Source organism: Lontra canadensis, unplaced genomic scaffold (genome assembly GCF_010015895.1).
Source record: "Lontra canadensis isolate GAN:19392208 unplaced genomic scaffold, GSC_riverotter_1.0 scaffold21, whole genome shotgun sequence".
In the NCBI taxonomy this organism is placed as follows: Eukaryota; Metazoa; Chordata; class Mammalia; order Carnivora; family Mustelidae; genus Lontra; species Lontra canadensis.
This window is the reverse complement of record NW_022631015.1, coordinates 11,811,388-11,835,941: the sequence shown is the minus strand read 5'-3', so window position 1 is coordinate 11,835,941 and position 24,554 is coordinate 11,811,388.

The window sequence follows — 24,554 nt, the reverse complement described above, 5'->3', positions numbered from 1 at the left end:
GTTTGTTTTTAATTCTGCTTTCTGTTTCTTTGTTTGATTAAGTGATCATTTCTCACTGGCCAGGAACAGAATGGCCCCTTTCCAATGATTGTTGCCCTCAAGGCTGTTCAGAATGGAATCTGTTTCAAAGACCATGTCAGGTCCTACTTTCTCCTACACATCCCCTCAGGAGTCTGATTCCCATTTATGCATCTCCAATCCTAAATATTGTCATTCTGAATCACTCAAGTTAGCTCTTATTGCCTAATTGGTCACTTGTAGGCATGTTCTTTCCCCAGCAAAATGGGAAGCACTTTGAGGGTCTGGATCAAGGCTCACTTCTTTATACACAAAGGAGTAATTAACACCAGGCTGAGCGCACACTCTACAGATAACTTTCATCTGTTTAATTTTCCCCAAGTATATGAAGTTGGGTGCTTATCTGTTCATTTTGCTTCTTTCTGCCTTGTCCAAAACATCAGGACAAACAAAGCTACTGAAACCCAGTTACTTAAAGAACAGATTAAGTAAGTGGAAAGCTTATTTTATTAATTCTAAAAAAAAATGCTTAAAGTAATTAAGAGGCCAAGTGAAAATTACTGTTCTAACATGAAACGAGTTTATAACAAATATCTGGATTCTAAACAATATTTTATATTATTAAAAATGTTTTCAAGAAGGAGAAATCTTCTTTGAAAAAATGTATGAGATTAAATAGAATTTTGTTGATCTATTTAAGAGTAACAGAATCTTAGTCATGTTCTGTCACTGAATCTGGATGACTTAAGGGTCACTGGAATTTGGTGCTAATAGAAAAGATGGTGCATATGGTGAACAGAAAATGAAGGCGCCTTATGTTTACCAAATGTTACAAAATACAGAACTGCAGTCCAATTCTTGAAATGCTTCCTTATTATTCACACTGTGTTAGAAAGAGCCATACTAGCTATTCTCAACAATTTCAAAGTGTTGCAATCATGGTGGCTTTGTTGATAACTGACCTAGAGGGTCTGAGGCAGTTAATTTGCTTCCAGCTGTTTCTTTTTATTGTGGTGACTATGATGCTGAAAATACTTCTGCTTAAACTGAATGAATGAAACCAAGATGTTAAATCATTGATATGGGTTGTCAATAAACAACTTTGTCCTCCCATCCCATTTACCTTTTTAAATTCTAGTTGTCCTGCAAATCGACTTCTGGGTTATCGATCATGTTTCTGTTTACTTTTGTGATCTTCTGAGAGGCATAGGAAGCAACAACTGGAACTATTATTCTGGACTGATTTCTGATCAACCACAAATATACAGTTAAATGGAAGCAGTGAGAACAGAGGTAAACAATTTCAAAGGGGACAGGTCAGATACCACTTCCTTAATGAACGATTTCCTCAGCATTGCAGTCTGGAACGTTCTCTCCTGGATATGAACCCCCACATTGCCTGTCAAGAGTTTCTGGCAACCATTTGGTGTTTAAAAATTAATTTTCTATCTACCTATGACTTGTTTCTTCAATAGATATTTCCCTTCAGATATTTAACTTTTTAATGTTCCAAAATGTCTGCCACGTACCCTGTCTTCAGGACAGCACACACACAGTAAATACAGTTGAATAGAAGATCCTAAACAAGGGTTTTGTTTCACTCAACAGACAGTCCTACAATTTGGCATATAACTTGAAATTTCTTTAATTAAGTCATATGTTAAATACATATGGATGCTCTTATTCATTTTAAGATTTATTTATTCATTTTAGAGAGAGAGAGAGCATCAGCATGAGAGGAAGAGAGAGAGGGGGAGAGAGAATCACAAGCAGACTCTGAGCTGAGCACGGAGCCCATCACGGGGCTGGATCTCACGACCTTGAGATCATGACCTGAGCTGAAATCAGGAGTTGGATGCTTAACTGACTGAGCCACCCAGAGGCCCCAGGATGCTCTTATTTAAAGGAATCCATAGAAAGATTGGATCTTAGAGTTGGCATTGAAAAGCTATGCCGTGTAGTTCCCAACCCACACTAATGTACCCCTCCGGACTGTACTTGGAAATGGTCACTGAGCCTTTGTTGAAAACATCCAGTGAAAGACAAATAGCTGAAAAATTTCCATCCTCTGTTTGTGACTATTCCATAACGTAAAGCATCACCTTCTATCTCCCTTTTAGAAAAGAATCCAAGTTTTTTTCACAGGTGCATTCAAATCTACTCCTTCTTGAACACAGACTCCATGGTACCTGCTCCCATGTTTCTCAATCAAATAGATTTTCCTGAATTACTGAGACGGTTCAGAAATCCTCTGAAGGACCAGAGATTTATAGCCTCCAGTCAGTCATGTGCGAACCAGCCGGTTCTAAGACAATGTCTGCAACAATCCGGTAAAGTGTTTGCAGCCTCTAGAAATGAAGGAACAATGTCCTCTCTTGGCAAGGAGTCTGGGCTAGCTCCGTGGAATCACAGGTAGAAAGCAAATTTGGAAAGTTGTGCCGCCAATATGCTTCAGCTGGAGAAAAATCTGTCGTAAGATCCTTATCAGACATCCTTTTATTGTCTCCCTAACAATGGAGAGCGGTTCCACCAGCAGTCATTTCGCATGCCTTTCTGAGCAGAGCAGAGCAGAGGCTGCCAAAGCACAAGAAGAAGAAGAACACAGGTTCCCCCACTGTCTGAAAGTAGAGCGCTTCTACGAAGGTCTCGAAAACGGAACCGGCAAAAGGCAAAGAAGCAGTTAACGTCTCGTGAAAGTGAAAATCCTCTTTGGGTTTCTATTGGTTAGCGAAAACAGGTACTAAAATAGGTCCTTTGTAAAAGTAAAGAGGCATAAAGCAAACTTTCCAATAGAGGGGGAAGCCTGTTCGGGGTGTACAGAAGGGGAGGGGACCTGGCAGGAACGGGATGGGGAGCTATCGAGGTCATGATGAAACTGTAGGGACAGTGATGAGGATATTGTCTAGTTTGAGCCCACCCTACTTCCTCTATTCATTTTAAGCCATTTGAAATAAGGTGGATTTTTGATGTGTTAAAAACCGTAAGAGTTTTTGTTGTTGTTGTCGTTGTTGTTTTGGCTAATAATCTGCCTACAGGACTCTTGTTCCAACCATAACTATTTGATGACAACTTGTCAGGAAAGCTAAAAGTGGAAAAACTGAGCCCAGGAGAGAGAAACTCTCAAACCAGGATAAATTTCGGTTTTGATACCTGTATGGCGCTCAAGCATCAAGGTCCCCTCTTCTATTTTGTGGACTCACAGCTCATTTATAACAAAAAGACCTCAGTGTTTCTTGCGCAATTTGCTGGGGGGTCTCCAGGCAGCACTGACCTGACAGCCAACCTCTGGCCTCAGGCCTAGCAAGGAAGGACCTTCTGAGCCACCATAATACTGCCTCGCGATGGTGTTCCTTCCTGCCAGTATGTCCGTATAGGCACTGCACGTGGTCCTTCTTGCTCTAGTTCTAGAAAAGCTTGTTGTTTACTCTCGATGATCACAGGAAGAGAAGGAGAGTACATTACACATGTTTCCAGTTTCAGGATTTTTTAAAAAATTATTTATTTATTTATTTATTTATTTATTTAAGCTGGGGAGGGGCAGAGAGAGGGAGAGAAGCAGACTCCCTGCTGAGCACAGAGCCCTACCCAGGGCTCGATCCCGGGACCCTGAGATCATGACCCGAGATGGCATCCAGAGTCAGCTGCTTCACTGACAGAGCCACTCAGATGCCCCTAACTTAAGGATCTTTAATCAACTAGGCAAATGGCAGAATTATTTGTTTCACTGTATTTCGTCACAGGAAATTTTTCAGTTCTTTCTGAATAATATTTGTTAAACAGAGTAGGGGCTGGACCCTCAAATATAAAGGTTAATAAGTTGGTCTGATGCCCGAGTGAACTCCTGTTTCCATGAGCAAGAGCCAGCGTTGCTACAGTGTGGCAGATGTGACAGCAAGTGGGTTTTCACCGGGAGCTGTGGGGGAGGGGTGTGCGGCCAGGTGCAGGGAGGGAAGACTGCACTTAGGGATGACTTCCTGTGCTCAAGCCTTTCTTTCTCCATCCCTGAAGGGACAGGTTTGTTTTGTTTTGTTTTTAATTGAAGGTTATTTTTTTTTTAAAGATTTTATTTATTTGATACAAAGAGAGAGAGAGAGAGCGCATACAAGCAAGGGGAGCAGCAGGCAGAGGGAAAAGCAGTCTCTCCACCGAGCAAGGAGCCTGATGTGGGACTCGATCTCAGGACTCCGGGATCATGACTTGAGCCAAAGGCCGTGCTTAACTCACTGAGCCACCCAGGTGCCTGCGACGGGGGTAAAGACAAAGCAGACCAAGAGTCTGATAGGAGATACAGGAGATCGTTTACTTAGTAAAACAATATTTCAGTGCTTGACCCTTACTTTTGGATCAACTGCTCACCAACCTTCTCATCGCATCTCTCTTTCCTCTTGGCTTTCTTCCCTTGTAGATTGCTTGTCTGTCTCTTCTCTCCTTGTCTTGTAGAGTGGAGACAATCCTGAACCAAAAATGCTGAGATTAAATAAAATGACAAAAACACAGAGCTCTGTCCAGGTGACTTCTGGAAGTTCTGATTTGCACCTTTGGTGATTTCCTTTGTCTTAGGGTGAATCTTCCTGTCCTTTTCTCACTGGTGAGAGTGTGCAATTGCTTAGAAAGGTACTGGGGATAAGAGAGATGGCTGTAGCCTACAAAGCAAGTCGGACAGAGTCACAGAACTGGGAATATTGGCTGGCTCCTCTTAGAGACATGACTTTCTCTGTCCCAGGCCTTGGCATGTTTGTTGCTAGTTTGTCACAAGGGTGAGAATAAAAATCACCTTGTTTCAAATTCTGATGCTCATGCTGTTGGATCCAATGTCAAAACCACGATGGAAGAGGTCCCACTAGGACTTGGATGGTAAGCAGTGTTGTTGACCGGTCCTCATCCTTTTTAGGCACAGGGTGAGTGGCTAGAAGAAAGCAGGGCTGCTGCAATGCTTGGGTGAGCGGCCAGGGCTATGCAAGCTGCACTGTGAGTCTTTCCTACCCACAGCCCTGAGGCAGCCATCCTGTGTCCTGCCTGGTTAGTAGGAGTGGAGATAGAGAGCACGGAAGGGTGTGGATGAGACACTGCAACAGACTGAAAGTTTGTGTCCCCCAGAATTAAGGCAGTGGAAGCCTAATCCCAGTGTGATGGCATCTGAACATGGGACTTGTAGGAGCCAATCGGATCACAAGGATGGAGCCCTCATTAGGAGTGTCCTAATAAGTGTCCTAATGAGCGAGCTAGCTAGCATTCTTCCCATCACCTTCCGACAAGAAGTTGGCTGTCTGCAACCCAGAAGGAGGCTGTCACCAGATACAGCATGTGCCAACACCTTGATCGTGGGCCTCCCCATCTCTAGAACAGTGAGAAGTGAATTCTGTTGTTTATAAGCCACGAGCCCATGCGATTTTGTTAGCACAGCCCTAGCTAAGAGACGGACAGAGAAGTGACCGCATCAATCACAGGCATCAGAGCAGAGATCCATGCAAGATGGATCTCCAGGCTGCTGTAGGCTCCAGAAGACACAGCCATGCCTGGCCTCTTTTCTCAGATGCTAGGTGAGCCTGTCTTTCCCATTAGTATATCTTCAGAAAGAAACCCTCATCTCGGCCCTCCCTGACTAGTCTCAGTAACCAGAGGGGAGGTATGCCGCTGGCTAAGCAGAAAACATATCCCTAGAACCTCCTGTGTTGGCTTGAGGGATACACAGAGGACCCTGGAAGCCAGAAGAAGCTGAATCTAGCAGGACAGACAGACGCAGAAACATACAATTTCTGTGTGATCTGTACCAGGACACCCAACAGCCAAAGCAGCTGTTGACGGAAATGTGCATTGGTTTACTTGGATTTTGTGGATTAAGCTTACATTACCCAACTGAACATGTGCTCAAGACTTGCCCTGCCTTTTCTCTCTTTCTTTTTCTCTCAGTATTGTGTGCTCGCTGAGAGAGAACTTAGTTCTTGGTTTCGGACAGTGGTTGACAGGTGACACAAAGCAAAATTAACAGACAGAAGTACGGGGTGAGCCAAACCAGACAATTAAGGAGTTGTGTCAGAGGAGCTGAGAGAAGAAAATGGAACTGTGGGCCCACGTGCTCCGTCGGACTGACCGAGAGCCACTTCGAGGGCAAAGAGGCTTCCTGGCGATGAGCCCCTGCCACGTGAGTCCCCAAATGCACAAAGTGAGAAAAAATGTCCTGCTGCTTAACTTTTGTCCTTTCAGTTTAGAAACAAACAAAACAACAACCCCACCTTTGGGCCCTATTCCAAAGTTAGGTGCTAAGTCTCAACCCCTCACGCCTCAGAGGTGAGCAGTGATGGCGCCCAGGTGTGATTTCTGTGTCAAGGATTCTTCCAAATGCCTCCTCACACAGACTATCACATTTAGTTCTCCTAAAAGATAATACTGTTTTTGTTATCGCCATTTTATAGATGAGGCAAACTGAGGCACGGCTCATTTAGGCCAATTACTCAGTGCTTCCCTATAACCAGGGAAGTGTAAGTAAAGACATGGCAGAGGCACTTCTGGATAGGAGCAATTTCTTTCCTGAGAGGGAAAAAAAATCTAAATTCTTTGTTGGAAGTCCTTTGACAGCTGGCAATAGCCAGTGACCGTTTCCAGCTTGAGTTTGCCCCTTTCAAGCATTCCCTCAGGAGCAGAACTTATCTGAAGAAGGAGTAGTTCTGGGATGTGTGGGAACCTGAGAAGCCCTTCTAGTCCCCCAAATATCACTCCGTCTCTGCCAGGGGACAGACCCTGTCTGCACCATTGGAGGAAACTGTGAGAATGACAACCATTCATAAAGGCAGCATGGTGAGGGGCTCCTGGGTGGCTCAGTCGGTTAAGCAACACACTCTGGGCTTCGGTTCTGGTCATGATCTCAGGGTCATGGGCTCGAGCGCCCAACGGACTCCTCATTCAGCGGGGAGCCTGTGTCTTCCAGTCTCCCCCTCCCTCTATCCCTCTATGCGTGCATTCTCTCTCTCTTGTTGAAATAAATAGATCTTAAATACACAGCTTTGAAAGAAAGGTAGTGGTCAGCCTAAGCCGATTTTCATTCCTCAGGCAAAGATCAGCACTTTTTCTGAGTGTGGGGGTTGGTAGGAAGAGTCAAGAAACCTTGAGAAGCTCAAAGAGGCCGCACAGCAGAGCAGACCGCAGGAGGGAGCGGCCGGGAGACAAGCCTCACCCAGACCCAAGGTGCCAAGACCTGACTTGTTCTGACGGGGCGGCCTCAGCAATTGCGGGGCCTCTGCACGGGACAGTGGCGACCAGGGGCACCCCCAAGTCTGCGAGCCCTGAGTAGCCTCAGAGTCTGGCCATGCCGCACACAGCGGGAGCCTGCACGCGGTGTCTTCCTGATGATCATGAGGCCTCCAGACCACTGCTACTGTTCCATTATCCTCTGTCCCTGGAGGGAGACATGTAAATCGTCAGGGCCAGATCACATCTGACAAGCCAAACCATTTTTAAAGGGAGGGGCTTAAGCAAAGCCCTTTCAGTTGCTGGAATTCACACCCTCCACCCATTCCACGAATCCCAGCGAATTCTCCAACCCTCCGAAGGCCCAGGCCTCACAGTGCCTGTCTTGTGGTGAGGTTCCCTGGGTTTTCTTTTTGGGTCGGTCGGGAATGGTCTCATGATCACTCATTCCCTGAAGGTGGAGGCTATTACAGAGGTTCCAATTTCTTGTCTTTGTTTTTAAAATTCCAAAGCCCCACCCCCGCCTTTATTTCTGCAGAACAAGGGTGCACAGTGATGGAAAAGGGAAGTAATTCCAGAGATGAGAGACGGCTTGTTTAAAAAGAACCAAAAAAATGAAAAGTCATCAGAAACAAACAAACCCCAAAATCCACTGACATGGGGCGTCCTCCACAACCAATCTTCTATTTTGTGACTCCTCAGAACTTGAACAGGAAAGGAGGCAAGATCAAACAGAAAACAGAAAAGCCGTCTGGATTTTTGTATACTCTAGAAGAAGCCTCTTCCTCTGCCCCCTGACTCCTGGAGTCAAAATTCAGAGGCCTGGGGTGAACCCAGGAATCAGATTCCCACTCATTTCCATACTTCACATTGATCAAAACTTCTGTAGTCTCATGGTAATCTACATGACTAACTTGGTGCAGTGGTGACCCTCGGACAGAGTGCTGATTCCAAAATGAGAATCCTGCGGTGCCTGGTGGCTCAGACAGTTAAGCGGCTGCCTTCAGCTCAGGTCATGATCTCAGGGTCCTAGAATCGAGCCTCACGTCAGGCTCCCTGCTCAGCGCGGAGCCTGCTTCTCTTTCTGCCTGCTCTGCCTGCTGCTCCCTGCTGCTCCCCTGCTTGTGCTCTTTCTCTGACAAATAAATAAATAAAATCTTTTAAAAAATAAATAAAATGAGAATCCTTTCCTACATGCCTGCAGGCGGGAGTGGAGCAAGGCTGCTGACTTCCATTGTACATAGAACCAATCTGCTAAGGAAATTATAAATTTACACAAACTGGGGATACCTGGGTGGCTCAGTCAGTTAAGGTGTCTGCCTTTGGCTCATGTCATGATCCCAGGGTCCTGGGATCCAGCCCTACGTTGGCTCCCTGCTCAGTGGGGGGCCTGCTTCTCCCTCTCTCTCTGCCCTTCCCCACGTCAGGTGCACTCTCTCTCTCTCTCTCTCTCTCTCTCGTTTGCTCACACTCTCTCAAATAAATGGATAGAATCTTAAAAAAAAAAAAAAAGCATCCTTTAAAAAAAAAAGTTACACAAACTTCACAACCATAAACCAAGAATAGTCTATTATTGGACTTACTGAGTACTCTAATTTCTCTCATATTCTACCAAAGGATGGAACTGTGTGGCTGCGTTGCCCAGGCCCTATGATATAGAGTTACAAGCTGACATTTGGAATTCCATAAATTTTGAGAAGGTGACTTTCAAATCAGTGCCTCATCATTTTTGTTTTGGTTGGAGGCAGTTTTCAATAGCTGTCATTTTTGCTTTCAGTGACAAATTGCTCTTGGTCTAGCTTTGTTACTGCCAATGTGGTTTGATGTAGTTTATTTCATTGGCCTTATACTGCATAGTGATACATTTTTGTATCCAACTTATTTTGGCCTATAATTTCCCAATTCCTAAACCAAGGTATGTGTGTCCTGGTTCAAATATGACTCACCCACACCCTGTGCTAAAGTAGATATAAATCCCAAAATGTGCTTGGATGGTAAAACCTCCAGGTGGCATGTACCATTAATACATCTGTTCTCTGTAAGTAATCTGCAACTTACTAACAAGATAGTAACATTAGGAGGTTAATCTTAAATTTATGGGACATGGCTTTATAACTTGAGATCCTGTGGATAAGCTCATAGTTTTTTTTCATATACAGTAAGTGATTCTTATCTATTGCCACCAAACAGTTTGCTACAATGTGTTTTATTTTGTTTCTCACCAATTTTATGTAACCAATAGAAAGTGGAAATAGATAGAAAGGTTAGGTCATGGGGTTTTCCCTTCCAAATTGGTTTTTTGTGTTTTTGTTTGTTTGTTTGTTTTGTTTTCTTAGATTTATTTGAGAGAGCAGGGGAGGGAAAGAGCAGGGAGAAGGGATAAAAGGAGAGGGGAAATCTCAAGCAGAATCCCCACTGAGTGTGGAGTCCAATGCGGGGCTCAATCTCAAGACCCTGAAATCATGATTTGAGCCGAAATCAAGAGTAGGATGCTTAGCTGACTGGAGCTTGATCTTAAAAAAAAAAAAAAAAAAAAAGAAAAGAAAAGAAAAAGAAAAAAGAAAAAAAACGTTTCAGACCAATTACCTTCAAGTAGTCTAGAAAAGAGCATTAAAAAAGAAAAATCTTAAAAAATATCTTGTGTCTGATGAGGTTTACCATATACCCAAAGGGCAGGAAACACTAGCTATAATAAATATGCAGTCTGTTCCTCCCCTGTTCTCACCACTGTACCCCCACTTATGGTCTAGAGTGGCACCCTACATCTTTAGCTTGTTGGGACTATTCCAGAAGCACAGTAAAGAAAGAAATCAGACTGTAAGTAATTTTGTCTCATTACAAAAATGATGTGTGTCCATGTTCAAAATTTTGGAAAATACAACAAAACCCAAAGACAAAAATATTAATGGCTTAGTCATTTTACCACCTATTCTTGATATATTGGAATATCTAATCTGAGTCCTTATTTTAAACAAACAGAGGTATAAATATAGATTGTTGTTACAGAATTAGAATCATTCTGCACACACTGTTTTCTGAAGCTGTTACATCAAGAACATTTCCCCCAGGTTATTAGATGTTACTTTCTAAAACATCATTTTTTTGGTTATAAAATAAATGATGGTATATACATATATCATCTTTATTTAAACAATTTTCCTGGGTCCAAGATCTTGTTATAAAAACAATGTCATATCATTCTGGTAGCTAACTGTACGCTTTTATCTAGGATCTTTCTTCATGATTAATTTCTAGGAGTGAAATCATTAAGCTAAAAGTCATGAATATTCACAAAGCTTTTGAAACATATAGTCAAATGCCCTTCAGAAAGGGAGTCTGTCTTTTTTGTTCTTTAGAAATATGAGATGTTGGGTGTCAGAAAGCCTCGTTTCCTGTCTTTCCTGGAAAGTCTGTCTCATGGCCAGGCTGACGGAGAATTGACGGCCTGCTTTGTGAAGGCCACTCTGAGTAGTCCTGCCATGACCTTGAACTGCTTTTACTTCATACCCATTGTTGGGAATCTAGAATGCAGTGGGACGGGTACTGGGCTTGGAGACAGAATGTCTGAGAGCAGGTCCTGAGCCACACACTGAGTGAAAAAATTAAGCAGAGAATCTCATACCTCTGGCTTTATCTCCTCAATGTAAAATGAAGGAATTATTCTAGATGATCTCTGTCATGTCTTACAACTCAAAATTATATAACTCTGTCATGTGTCAGACAAACCATCAATCTGCCCACCAGCTCCGGTAACTTGGAAGACTGTGAGCTCAGTTTCTGGAAAAGACCAAGTCTGGGTCAGCTGAGATTGTTGGCCACAGACAGGGCACAAGATGGGCTGAAGATAAAAGATATTCCATGTTTCGTGAATGCCCCATGAATTTCATCACCTCCAATTGGTGATATTCACGAATAACAAGACTTGGATTCTCAGAAAACAACTATATTACCCCTATGGATTCCTCCGTCACCAGCACTCTAAAAGCTACCGAATGTACACACGGCATTTAATGCCCCGCTTCAGGATCGTGACCAGATGCCGAGTTGAGAAGTCGGATCCCGTTCAAGGCAGTGAATTGTCCCAAGTCAACGGCCAATTACTCACCCTAAGTAGGGACATCGTGTTCTTTAGTTTTTCAACTGGAAAACAGTCCAGAAATGATATGGTCTCTTAGCCAGATTAAAGGAGCAATTTGAAGGAGGTGCATATGAGCTGAGATCAGTTTTTGTTCTTTGCTATGAATGCTAATTTATGACTCTCGCCGAACACCTGGTTTCTCGGGGCCTGGGTGAGGGCGGGGAGGCAGCTTCTAGAAGGTGGATCTCTGTGTCGGTTTATCGTCATCGCATGGCTTTTTCTGCACTTAGGCTTCCTAAATTAAGAAGGAAAACTGTTTAATTCTCTTCTAACTATGAGAACTATAATTTTTTGAAAGCTTACTATGTGCTGGGGACTGGGCTAACCCTTTACATACATTAGCCAATAGAGTAAAAACAACTCAACAACCCTGTGTGCAAGGTACAATTATCCTCATTTTTAAAAGATAAGACAACTAGACAGAAACAGGCTAAATTATTTCCCCAGAGTCACACTCCTCTGGAATGGTGGGATTGGGACCTGGGTGCAGGTCTAACTTCAAAGCCAATAACAAAGACTACAAAGATCCAAACTAACTAAGGAATCTTATGAGATGAAAAAAGTGTAAGTTCCAAGGCAGAGAGAGAGAGGGAGAGAGAGAATCACAAGCAGACTCCTCACTGAGCACAGAGCCCGACACCGGGCTCGGTCTCATGAGCTGAAACCAAGAGTCATACGCTTCACCGACCGAGCCACTCAGGGGCCCCTACTTTATTTTAATTTTAACACTGTTTCTAACGTGATAAGCTGATTTCATGGCTGACTAATGGGACCTGCAGTTCCACACGGTACACTGTACCCCAAGGATTTGATTGACAGCTTCCTCACTTCCACTGCCTTCTCCCCGTCCTTCCCTCTCTGTTGCTCACCAAGAGAAGAATCCACTGCTGCACATGAAATATTTTAATTTCTCAAAACGTTCTTCATTTCCTACTCCAAGGGAAGTCTGCCCTCTAATGATGCAAAAGCACCATTGATTCCAGAGATTTCTCTCCTAATACATAGACAGAGAAGGAGATTCTGAATGTACGAGGGTGGAAAAGAACCCTAGAGTTAACTGGATCTCAATTTTTTAGAAGAAAAGGGAAACTGAGGCTCAGAGAGGCAGCGGCCCCCACAGTCTCATGTGGAGTGTCTGCTCGTAAGAGAGAGGCAACGTCTGCCTCCCAGCGCGGACCAGCAGGGCTGCCTCTGGGACTCTGAGGACTGTCTCTGAAGGACTGTCTGCCCAGGCCCCTGCTTGGTGGTGGAAAACAAAATCAAATCTGTATTGTAAGGAAGACCCTTTAATTTGGACTTCAGGGAACAAAGCAGGAAGCTGAATGTAGCCTTGATTCTGAATATTTTGACCAGAATGACATCAGAAGTTTCTTTTAAGGGGCGCCAAGAAGTGAGCTTGATAAATTGCAGTGAAAACAAGGGAGCACTTTACCTTTGGCAAGGAAGAGCCAAAGGAGAGGCAGCCTGAAACTTCTTCGTCCTTCTGCCACATGCTGCTAAAGCAAGCTGCCCCTCCCGCCTCGTCCTTTCTCTATTGCATCAGACTGTGTTACAATCTTAGTCCTTAAATAATTACATCACAGCGTGATGGAAACAAGGACGTCCGCCTTATTAACCATTATATCCCAAGTGCTTGTGTAGGTATTTCTGGTGAATAAATGAATGAATGGGTATTTGAGCATGCTTATGTTGTACTAGGAGTATTCAGAAAAGAATTTTTGTCTGCTGATGTCCTACCCATTTTTCAAGATCTTTTGTATAAATTCATCCTTAACTTACCCGGAAAGAATCAGCACTTGTTCTCCCGGTATCCCTTTCTACTTCGTACATAACTTGCTAGTAGCCACCAGAGTATTCGGGCATTTTTTACTTGTTTATGTTCCACCATTTACCATCACAAAGAGTAAATACACATATACATCACAGCTAAGACCAGATGCGGAATCCGAAGACATTTTACAAGAGCTATCATTCAGAATCCAGCCCAATCTTCAATTTATTAATATTTGGGGGGGTGGGTATTTTTTAAAAATTTAATCTAATTTTTTTTCAGTGTTCCAAAATTCATTGTTTATGCACCACACCCAGTGCTCCACGCAATACGAGCCTTCCATAATACCCACCACCGGCTTCCCCCATCCCTCCACTCCCCACCCCCAAAAACCCTCAGTTTGTTTCTCAGAGTTCACAGTCTCTCATAGTTTGTCTCCCGCTCCGATTTCCCCCAACTCCCTTTTCTCCATCTCCCCATGTCCTCCGTGTTATTTCTTATGCTGCACAAGTAAGTGAAACCATATAATTGACTCTCTCTGCTTGACTTATTTCATTCAGCATCATCCTAATCTCTGATTTATTGACCCTATTTTTCTCCAGGGTCACCTATTGCCTAGCTAAGGATGAGGAGACAACATACAAGGAGAAGAACTTTTATGTATGTGTGTATACACGTGTGTGTGTGCAATGGGAAGTCCCATTTAGATGGTGCCTGACCTACCCCCTGGAACCATTAAAAAAAAATCTCCCCTGAGATCCACTTAGCTGATTTGTGATTGGAACCACAGATCACTCTTGAAACACAGTCTATCAGCTGCCATCTAACAGCAAGTATGGGGACATGAAGGTATGTCTTAACTACCTGGGAGGAAGGCCATTTATCACCCTAGTCCCTGCAAAACCAATTGAACTGAGAAACACTCCATTGTGTCGCACCCACGGTTAAATCTTAGCTTCCTCGGTCCTCGTGCAGCAGGAATTTATCTGCCCCCTCCCTGATAGAGCCTTAGAAAAGCAAAAGGAATTTGGTATTATCAATGTGCTGGTTTATCAGATATGAATTCATTTGTTTTTCCCAAAATGACTTATCAGCATGAACAGAGCTGGCTGGCCCAAGCTTGAATTGTGCTCCAAATACCCTTTCTGAGTTCCCCCGAACTCAAGAATGTTTTATCACCGGGTTGTTTCCCCTGTTTGTTTGTGTTTTTTTAACTTCTTACCTATTGAGATGCATTTCTGGGTCAGGATCCCTGTAAAGACCCCAGGAATTAGCACTGTTGAGGGAAATGCCCAGCTCGGGCTGTCTGGTGGCCCCGTGTCAGTTAGGATTTCGGCTCTCATAGGAAAACACCGGACAGCTGGAAGTGAGATGAATTGCTTGAAGATGGCTCCCAGGGCTTAGCGTCTGGGGCTCCTCTTTGTTCAGTCCCTTTGTGTGGTGATTTCTATTCCTGGGTGGGCACAATGGAAAATGTCCAGCAAGGAAGGCAGGCAGGGCCCCGGGCCTAGCAATCCTGGATGCTAAGACAACACCCCTGGAGAAAGAGAAAGGCTTCCTTCAGCCTCATCCCCTCAACCTGCCTCATTGTGCCTCCTTGGGGTCCCACATGTCCCACAGTATCTTCATATGGGGCAGCCTAGCAGGGCCTCGTTCTTCCCAGACTCTTGGATGCCTGACATCATCTATGTTTTTAAGACATGCTCTCATCTTGCACCTTTCTGGGCCAGACTCCTTCCGTAGAAGGCTTCACAGCTATCTCCTTCCTCAAGATGGATATGGGGAGGCTTAATTCAGAAAGCCCTGAATTTCTTTTCTTTTTTTTTTTTTCAATCCCTTGAACAGAAAGCAAGCCATAGCCATTTCTTTTTTTTTTTTTTAAGATTTTATTTATTTATTTGACAGACAGAGATCACAAGTAGGCAGAGAGGCAGGCAGAGAGAGAGAGAGGGGGAGGCAAGCTCCCTGCTGAGCAGAGAGCCTGATGTGGGGCTTGATCCCAGGACCCTGGGATCCTGACCTGAGCCGAAGGCAGAGGCTTTAACCCACTGAGCCACCCAGGAGCCCCTACCACAGCCATTTCAATAAAGGTGGCTCTGAGTGTTCAGAAATCTCTCCAAAGGTGAAATAACTAATAAAGGATGTCAATTTAAATTTCTTACCAGAAATATTTAATGATTTTGGGTAAAAGCAAGTTCTTCGTGTTTGCGGTTCTTGCTGCAGCTTTATTGTCATAATTCCACATTTCTTTAGGGTTTCTGTGAGTTACATCCACACATACAGGACACATCTCCCATGAGGAGGACCTGAAACTGAAACTGAGAAAGACTGTCAGCATTTTCTGGTAACCTACAGGAACCCTTTCTTTTTAACATGGCACCGTGTGGTGTTAGAGCAGTCATGTTGATAAGGACCACAGACTTATAAGGATGCCTCTGAGTCCAAGGCTAGACTCATATACCTACGTAAGTTTATTCAGCTTTTCTTATGAAAACTTCCCAAGGAAGTGACTCCATAAACCTCCTTAATGAGATCTTACAGCCGTTTAGTGTCTCAGAATGGCAGTTTGGTGAGAAAAATCAAAGTCAGGGTCAAGACTAGCAAATCTGTCGGCTGTACCTGCGGGTACTCCTGGATTCATGCAAGCGTGAGTCAGGTGTCAGGAGTTCAGGTAGCCAAGGTAATAGATTCACAGTGCTTGGAATTACCAGAGGTCAGAGTGGGAAAGAAGAAGGGATCAAAGGTGAAATGTCATAGGTTATTGGGAGACCCGTATCTGAGGTCCAGACAGGAGAAATATGGAAAAGCTAAGAAAAAGTCAGGTGAAAACACTAGTAGGGAGATCATGCTGCTGCAAACGTGGTTCTCAGGCAAGGTCAGTTACAAACAGAAGTTGCTTCTGTTGTTCTAGATGTAGGGTCTCCTGAGGACAAGAAGAATCATAGATCTGAACCACCTGAGAAGGCAGTTTTAAAGTACACTATTTTATTTTATTCTATTTTTACTAGTTTCCAGTTAAAGCATGTAACTCTGGACATATTTACAAACACCAAACCTCACTGGAGATGTGGAAGTCACGTTGTCTCCTTTAGCATCCTGTGAGGACAGGCAGGCTCCTCAGTTTTCATCTCTCTAAGCTACTAAAGTCATGAATGCTAAGTTCTGTCATGCTTAGATTTATCTAGAATGGTGGCTATCCAAGGTCATGACTCTCTCTTAGTCCACAAAGTTGTGAGACTCAACAGCACAACAGGGAAAGTTTTCAGATTATCTTAGCAGGAAAAAAAGCTCCCTAGCCACCCCACACCCATCCCCCCACCAATAAAATTCTGAATAGACTTTTTTCTGAAGTTTACTTTTTTTAAGTTTTTTTCTTTTTTTTTAATTAGTGAGAGAGAGAGAGTAGGGTAAGGAGCAGACAGAGGGACAAGCAGACTCCAGAGCCTGACATGGGCCTCGATCCTACAACCCTGAGATCATGACCTGAACTGAAACCAAGAGTCAGACACTTAACCAACTGAGCCACCCAGGTGTCCCCTGAAGTTTACTTTTAAAGCAAGTTACATTTTTAGCGAGGACAGAAGTACCACCTCTGCAAACCCAAACAAACTTAAATATAGTCTCTTCCTACTTGAAAATTATAAGACTGTTGTATAGATTTCAGAAAAAGCACATGTCTTTATAACTCAGGCTTAAAACATTGTGATAATTCTCTACATGGCCCCAATGAAACAAGTTACTTATTGGCTCTCGTTACTCCCCAAAAGGGGGTCAAAACGATGAAAATACTTCATGTGGACTTCATTTTAATTTTCACAGTCACTAAAATATAAAGAAATCTTAGTTATTTTCCATCAGATATTTTGATTGAAGGAGAGACAATGTTGATGTTATGTGTTAAGTGTTAAGGGATACAATGAATTGTCCCTATGATTTTTTAAAAATTTTTGAAAATAATTTACAAGTTTTCTGCACATCTCAGGATAGATTTGGAGCCCTTGGGGAATGGAAATCGTGAGCGCGGCTGGAGGCTATCCAGCGGCCAGTGTGTCGGGTAGGATTTCAACTGTCTTGGGAAAACGCTGGACAATGAGATGGATGGCCAAAGGTGGGCCCCGGGGTTGCACATCTGGGGCCTTTCTTCACACAGGCATTGTTCTCTTGCTCTATCTGAGCACAGTGGAAGCTGTCCAGCTTGAGAGACAGGCTTGTCCTCAGCAGCCCTGTGTTCTTAGCTGACATAGAATCAACCACCATACCCTAACTCACACATTCATCAGAGCGCCTGTCACTTGTGTGGCATTTATCTGTGGCTGTATCTCTCCTGAACGCGTCTCTCTAGTACCAGCCCTGGAGTCTATAAGATGAATTCTATAACTGAACAGTTCGAGGCTGTCTACAGGATAAAGTCTAAGCGCCTTTCTTTGGCATTCTAAATCTCCTTCCTCTGTTAATCTTATCTCTTCACTCTGCCCAGAGCATACCTATTATATCTCCATCTCTAGGTCTTTCTCCCCAACATTCCCCTGTCGGGAATACTCTAATGTCTGTTCTGATTGTCGAAATTCTACTCATCTTTCCACATGCAGTTCAAATTCAGCTCCTGCCAAGAGGCCTTTCCACCACTGGAATCGCTTATAAGGTAACATCTGGACCACATGTTTGGTCTCTACTGACCCATTCAATGTTTCCCTTAGATCGTGTATTGTCTCCTCACCTACATTTTAAGACTTTTAGGGACAGAGACCATGTCTCTGATACTTATTTACAATTCAGCTTTCACTTATTGACTGACCCATTCATTTAAGAAAACTTGACTGATCATCTATCATGGGAAAATACAATTTTGTGAGGACAGAAAAGGAGAGTTAGGGAAAGCCTTTGGTGTCAAGGATCTTAAAATCATCAAGAAAGCTCTTCCCACATAACGAATGCCCAAATAGAACAATTAATTATTACCATTAAAAAAGGTCTGATTTCTCCATTGATAAAGAATATAGAGGAAACCCTGCCCCAGAATCATGAAGGCATTTTACTTTTTATTTGTTTATTTTATTCTTTTTTCTTTTTTCTTCCTTTTTAAAAATTATGTTCAGTAAGCCAACATATAGTAGTACATCATTAGCTTTTGATGTAGTGTTCAGTGATTCATTATTTGCATATAACACCCAGGGCTCATCACAACACATGCCCTTCTTTTCATTTTTTAAAGATTTTACTTATTTATTTGAGAGAGAAGAGAAGAAAGAGAGAGGGAGTGCACAGAGAGAGAGAGAAGGAGAAGCAGGTTCCCTGCTGAGCAGGGAGCCCAACTGGGGTTCGATCCCAGGACCCCAAGATCATGACAAGAGCCAAAGGCAGATGCTAAACTGACTGAGCCACCCAGGTGCCCTGGCAACATTATATTTTAAAAACTTAGTCCATCCAATTATCCTAAATAGCTGAATTTCTGTCTTTCCCACTGAGCTATCAGAATAGAATGTATGTCCTCTATCTTGTGTCTCTACCTGAGAAAAGTCAGAAACAAAAGCGAGGCCAATTATTCAACAGTGCTCCTGATAACTTGACTTTGCAGGAGCTGCTGAAGAATAAGATGTCTGTGCAGGGTCTTTGTAGGGCAAACACAATGTAACTATTTGGTTCATTTTTGTAGTATCTCAGCTAGCCCTGGAAATGTGTGGCTTCAGGAATGTCCTGCAAGCTGAGTGTGTAACTGGTGATAACTGGTGTATGACCTCTTTCCTGAAGGCCTTTTTTGCTGATAAAAGAGTAGGACCAACAGAGCAGAGGAAATAACTGAGAGGCACCATCATCCCCATGAGTTCTTATTTCCTCCAGTGTCTTTGGGCCAGAATGAGATTGATCCCTAAGAGAAGAAGGTATCGAAGCTGGTCAGCAGGTCCGCTTCAACTGAATGTTTTCTGTGTAGATTGGCAATAATTCTGATTACATTTCTGCAGAAATGCCTTAGCCATCCCCTGACTTCTGCCCACTTCCAAAAGATACACGGATTATTTTGTAAGAAAGCAATTGTTCCCAATGCACACTGCCTTCTCAAGTTGATGTTACTCTAATGCTGTTTCTTTTCTCTCCTGTTATCCATAAAATCTCTCTCTTTTTTTTCCTTCAGTGGATTCACCCAATCCTTTTATGTCCTAAATTATTTTAGGGCACCTTTGTAATTTAATTTTTCCAAAGATCTAGTATCTCGGTGATTCCGTAGATTAGTTTCCTTCGGGGTACTTTTTTTTGTGGCAATAGGGAATTAATGAAATTATTTTCTTTGAATCTATAGTATTTTCAGTCCTGCATTCATGAACTTAACCCCTGAAAGGACTCTGTCAGAAAATGCTTAGATACTTATGAAGCATTTTCTCCACAGAGTCCTTTTAATATTTCAAGATATAAATTTGTCAAAAGAGATTTCCTCTAAATACATTCTTGGAATTTTAAAAATGCACAAGTCTCCAAAATTAAATATTTTCTATGTGGAAAGTCCAAATCATTTCTGATGAAAATTTTGTCCTCTACTCAAATATGATGCATCTAAATGACAGTATTTGTCCCTTTCAAGAAGTTGTAGTCCTTAAGCAAACAAACCTACCCTTCTGCGTATTATAAAACTACAGTAGTTAAATGGTATATGTGTGAAGAGCAAGGGGAGGGCCAGTGAAGGCAGGGACAATTTTAATCAATGTGGTTGGAAGGGGAGAAGAAGGAAGGGAGCTCATAGGGCTTTGAAGGCCATCGTGAGGGTGTTGATGGGAAGTCAGCGGAAGGAGGTGTGGAACGGGGATGTAATGTGCTTGGCCTTGTTTTCACAGTATTACGATATTAAGATGAGGTCAGCCCTGGCATTTCCACTTAAAAGGGAAAAAGCAAAATGGAGACGCTATTGAAATTAGAAGAATTCTAAAGAGAAAATCATGAGAGGACAAATAAGGAAAATTAATTCATTTTTACTCATGGTACAAGAATTTTGAAATGTTCTTAATACAAGTTTGCATTGTAGCATGCTGCTCTTTCCTTCTCTTCTCACAGATACCATCTCTAGTGGGTTTTTTGGTCATTTATTCCTATCACTATAAAAATACTAAATAAATGCATCTATATATACACAGTTCATCATTTATAAATTATGCATTTATAGCTACACCATATAGGACAACTATAAAGAACACATTTTAAAAGAATAAAATAAAAATGAAATACTTTGAAAGTAATTTTTATTTCATTTGGTACTATTTTGTTTATAGTTTTATCTTCTGCATATTAATTATATCAAATAGTTTTTATCTCCCACTTAAAATATTAATGACGTTTTGAATGATATTTTTAAATGTCTTTCTAATTACAATGGCTGATATTTTAAACCACAGAGGTGTATCCTTAAATGAGATTCATTCTTAATCATAATGAGTTTAAATCCATATATCAAGGAGTCTTCCTGATAATTTTGGATTTTTTTTTTAATTCTTGTTACTTTTACTTCTTATTTGATATTGGATTAAATAGTCATTGTTTTTAGCACCTACTTTGGCCAATGAAAGCTGATGTGGGACTCAAAAGAGTCAGCCTCACTACTTTTTCCTTTTTGTCAATATTACTAATATTATCAATCAGCCATCTCTTCCAGCCATTTTTGTATGCCTTTAATCATATTGTGAGATTTCATTTAATAAAGCCAGAAAACAACTGTAATCCACTAAACCAGGCAGCAAATGACAATATGTGCCACTATGCTGACAACCAGCTACCAAGTGACTAGCAAGCCTTCAGTAGAACTTTTTCTCAGGATCCCTCATGGTCCACCGGTGATATGGCATCCTTTGTCATGTGAACAAAGGGCAACCATGTCAAGACACAGAGCAGAGACTATAAAGTTTGCACTTTACTTCTCTTCTGGTAAAATATAAATGAAAATAGTAGTTCAATATTTTCTTTCTCTGTTGCCAAGACTGTCTTGCTCACCAAGAAGGGTATGACTATCCCAACTTGGAGCCCTCTGGATAGGAACAAAAGAGTTTCCTGGAAGAGTTGCCTAGTGGACCTTCAGTATAGGGATGTATATGACTTCATTCAACCTAGTGAGAGGAAATTGTGTCCTAGAAAAGGATAATAGTATATATCAACCTAGTCATAAAAGACTAGGGGGTCTTTTATGGGGGTACCATATTGGTTGGGAGTTGGATGGGTAAAGGTGAGGACTTTCAGAGTATGGTTTCAGAGCTGGGTTTTGGAGGGCTAAGATCTGATAGAGGATCACTGAAATGAGAACCCAGGGGAAAAAAAAAAAAGACCTCCAAATAGGAGGCAAAGTTCCCAGAGTAAGGGCCTAAATCACGTGAACACCATGAGTTCAGGCATGTCTGGACCTTTCTGGAAGGCCAAGTGACCCCAGTAGACATGCCAAGGCTAAGGGCTGAAGCCCAGCAGCAGAGCTTTCCCAGGAAAGAGGCCACTCCTTAACATCTGGGTTTGGGTCCTAATGGGAAGGGAGAGGCTAGGTGACTGGCGTTGGCTTGGGCTGTACCTACTTCCAAGGACGAAGAATTTTGTGACTAGAGAACTAGATGTCCTGATTTTCCCATAAAGAATGGGAAATAGAGGTGTTGAATTGCTTGAAAGAACAGTAAGAAGCTAGGAACTCAATACAGCTTGGTGTCCCAGGAGCCAAAGTACAAGAATAGTATCCATCCAGTTCAGGGAGCTGAACAGAAAAGCTACAAGGGTCATAGCAACATCATTGCCGATGTGAGAGCTGAGAGAAAACGCTGCCAACCTGATGGCTGGCTGAGAGTGGGAGCACTGGAGAGAGCTGAATTCCAGAGACCAACATGAAGGAACGAGAGAAGCAGCCATCTTGAGTGGTGGAAGGACATGGAAACCTCTCCCAAGCAAAGTTTGGTAAGGCAGCTGGGATTCTAGTTATCTCTGGATGGGGGCTGAGCCATAGATTTCTGTTTTATTGCTGTTATTTATCATAATCCTTATAAGCCTCGGGGTGCTACAACTTTTAATTAGGGTTTTCTGTAAGACAATTTACTCTGGTTATTCTAGAAAGATAGGCCAGTAGAGAAAGTTAACGAATAAGTAAGCTTTTCTCTCTTTTCTTTTTAATTTAACTTTGGGATGGGAACAGATGGCCCCTTCAGTCCCAGCTAGATTTCAAAACTCTGGAGACAACCTAGCACAGGGGTTCAAAGCATATATCTTGGGTCCAACAGACCCAAAGTCAAACTATTCTCTAGCCCTAAGACGGAGGCCCGGTTAACCTCTCTAATCTTCAATTTCTCCAATAGTTCATTCTCCAATAGTAGAATGGAAATTTTAATAGTATACAAATCTTAGAATAGTAAACAAACTGAGGGTTTCTGGAGGGGAGGTGGGCAAGGATGGGGTAACTAGGTGATGGGCATTAAGGAGGGCACCTCATGGAATGAGCATGGGGTGTTATATGCAACTGATGAATCACTAAATTCTACCTCTGAAACAAATAATAATACACCATATGTTAACTAAATTGAATTTAAATAATTTTTAAAAAGAATAATAAATAATAATATGCTCTCAGTACCCCTACTTATATTAACCCTAGGGGGCATACTGGAGCCAGCAATTGTAAGAGGGAAGCCCAGATAGGGGGAAGTAAATTTCCAAATGTTGCAAATCAGATTCTATTCAGTGCCAAGTAAGGGCATCCCCAGAAAGTCAGTGAAGCAAACTAAATGATGCCTGTTTGCTCTTCACAACAAAAGATCTTCTATTGTGTTTTTTAAGCAGTCCATCTTAATCATACTTGGGACAGACTCCCAAAATGACACTCCTGTCCTCAACCCCTTCAACTGAACCACTAACATATAGGCTTTAGTACAAGGGGTATGTATAGCACAAGGCATATTTTGGGGAGAACTAAATTTCCCTACTGCCAGCCGCTGAAATAGTGTACGTTTGTGTATAGACACGTGTATACATGGCTTGTAAGTGCAGGAATATACATGTATATTTGTGGGACAGAGTGTGTTTCAGAGATAACATCTATAATAGACTTGTTTTATATACTGAAATAATCCAGTTATCTTAATCTCTAATGAAGGTAAAATTGAATTCTGTAATCTCCGTAGGACAATCTTAGCTCCTTTCAAATGGGTCAAAAATTAATTAACTAGGATAATGTGCTAAGAATAGCTGTGGGGGCACCTGGGGAGCTCAGGTGATTAAGCGTCTGACTAGAGCTCAGGTCGTGATCCCAGGCTCCTGGGATCGAGCCCCACATCTCCCTGCTCGGCGGAGAGTCTGCTTCTCCCTCTTTTCCTCCCTCCACTCATGCTCTCTCTCTCGCAAACAGATAAATAACATCCTTAAAAAAATAATGGCTATAAACATCCAAAGAATGGATGGTATACCAGCAAATAGATAAATTCCCTTTGGTAGAAACTCAGGGCAGAAATCTAAGATATTTCCATTGGAGTTCATTTTCCATGGTTCTAACTTTAAACGTTGAAGAAGTTACAATGGCATCTCTCTCTGTTTTTTTATGATTCATTCACATTTGTGTTTTGTTCTGAGGACAATTATTTATTGTCTTAGCCCCTCAGTAGAGTGGAAATGGAAATAACACTCTCCCACAGAACTGTTCCTCTTATGGAGTAGCGTGCGTGGAACAGTGAGGAGTCGTTGGTCATTTTAAAAACACCAGCCCAACTCAGCAGGGTCTTTCCTTCCACATGCTCTGGAATGAGTGTACAAATTTGAATGCACTTTAAAATAAAACAAATTTAGGGCGCCTAGGTGGCTCAGTGGGTTGGGCCTCTGCCTTCAGCTAGGGTTGTGGTCCCAGGTTCATGGGATCGAGTCCTATGTTGGGCTCTCTGTTCGGCAGGGGGCCTGCTTCCTCCTCTCTCTCTCTCTCTCTCTCTCTGCCTGCTTGTGATCTCTCTCTGTCAGATGAATAAATAAAATCTTTTAAAAAAAACCCACAAATTTAAAGGGGACCAACTGAAAAATACTCCTGGTTACACTGGATTCTTAAAAATACATATGAGTTAGAATTCTGCAAGGAGGCTGTGTGTCCTACCACCTCCTTCGGTGAATTCTCAGAGCTGGTAGAATCACAAGCTTGTTTTTCCTCAAATTTCCTCTGGGACAAAGGTACAGGTCCTGAAAGAAACCAGAAGAGGGCTTACCTAAAAGTCAGAGTAAGTTTAAAAATGCAGTTTGGAGAACAATAACATTATTTTGACCAGTTATAAAGAAAGAGACCATGACAGGACCTAAATTCTTGTTAGTGTGTGGCCCGCTACTACAGAGCATAATTTACAAAGGTCCCAACAATTTATAACACCTCCTTCTCTTTTTATTGTTTCCAAAAAAAATTTTTTTTTGAAGATTTTATTTATTCATTTGAGAGAGAGACAGGCAGAGAGAGCACAGGCAGGGAGA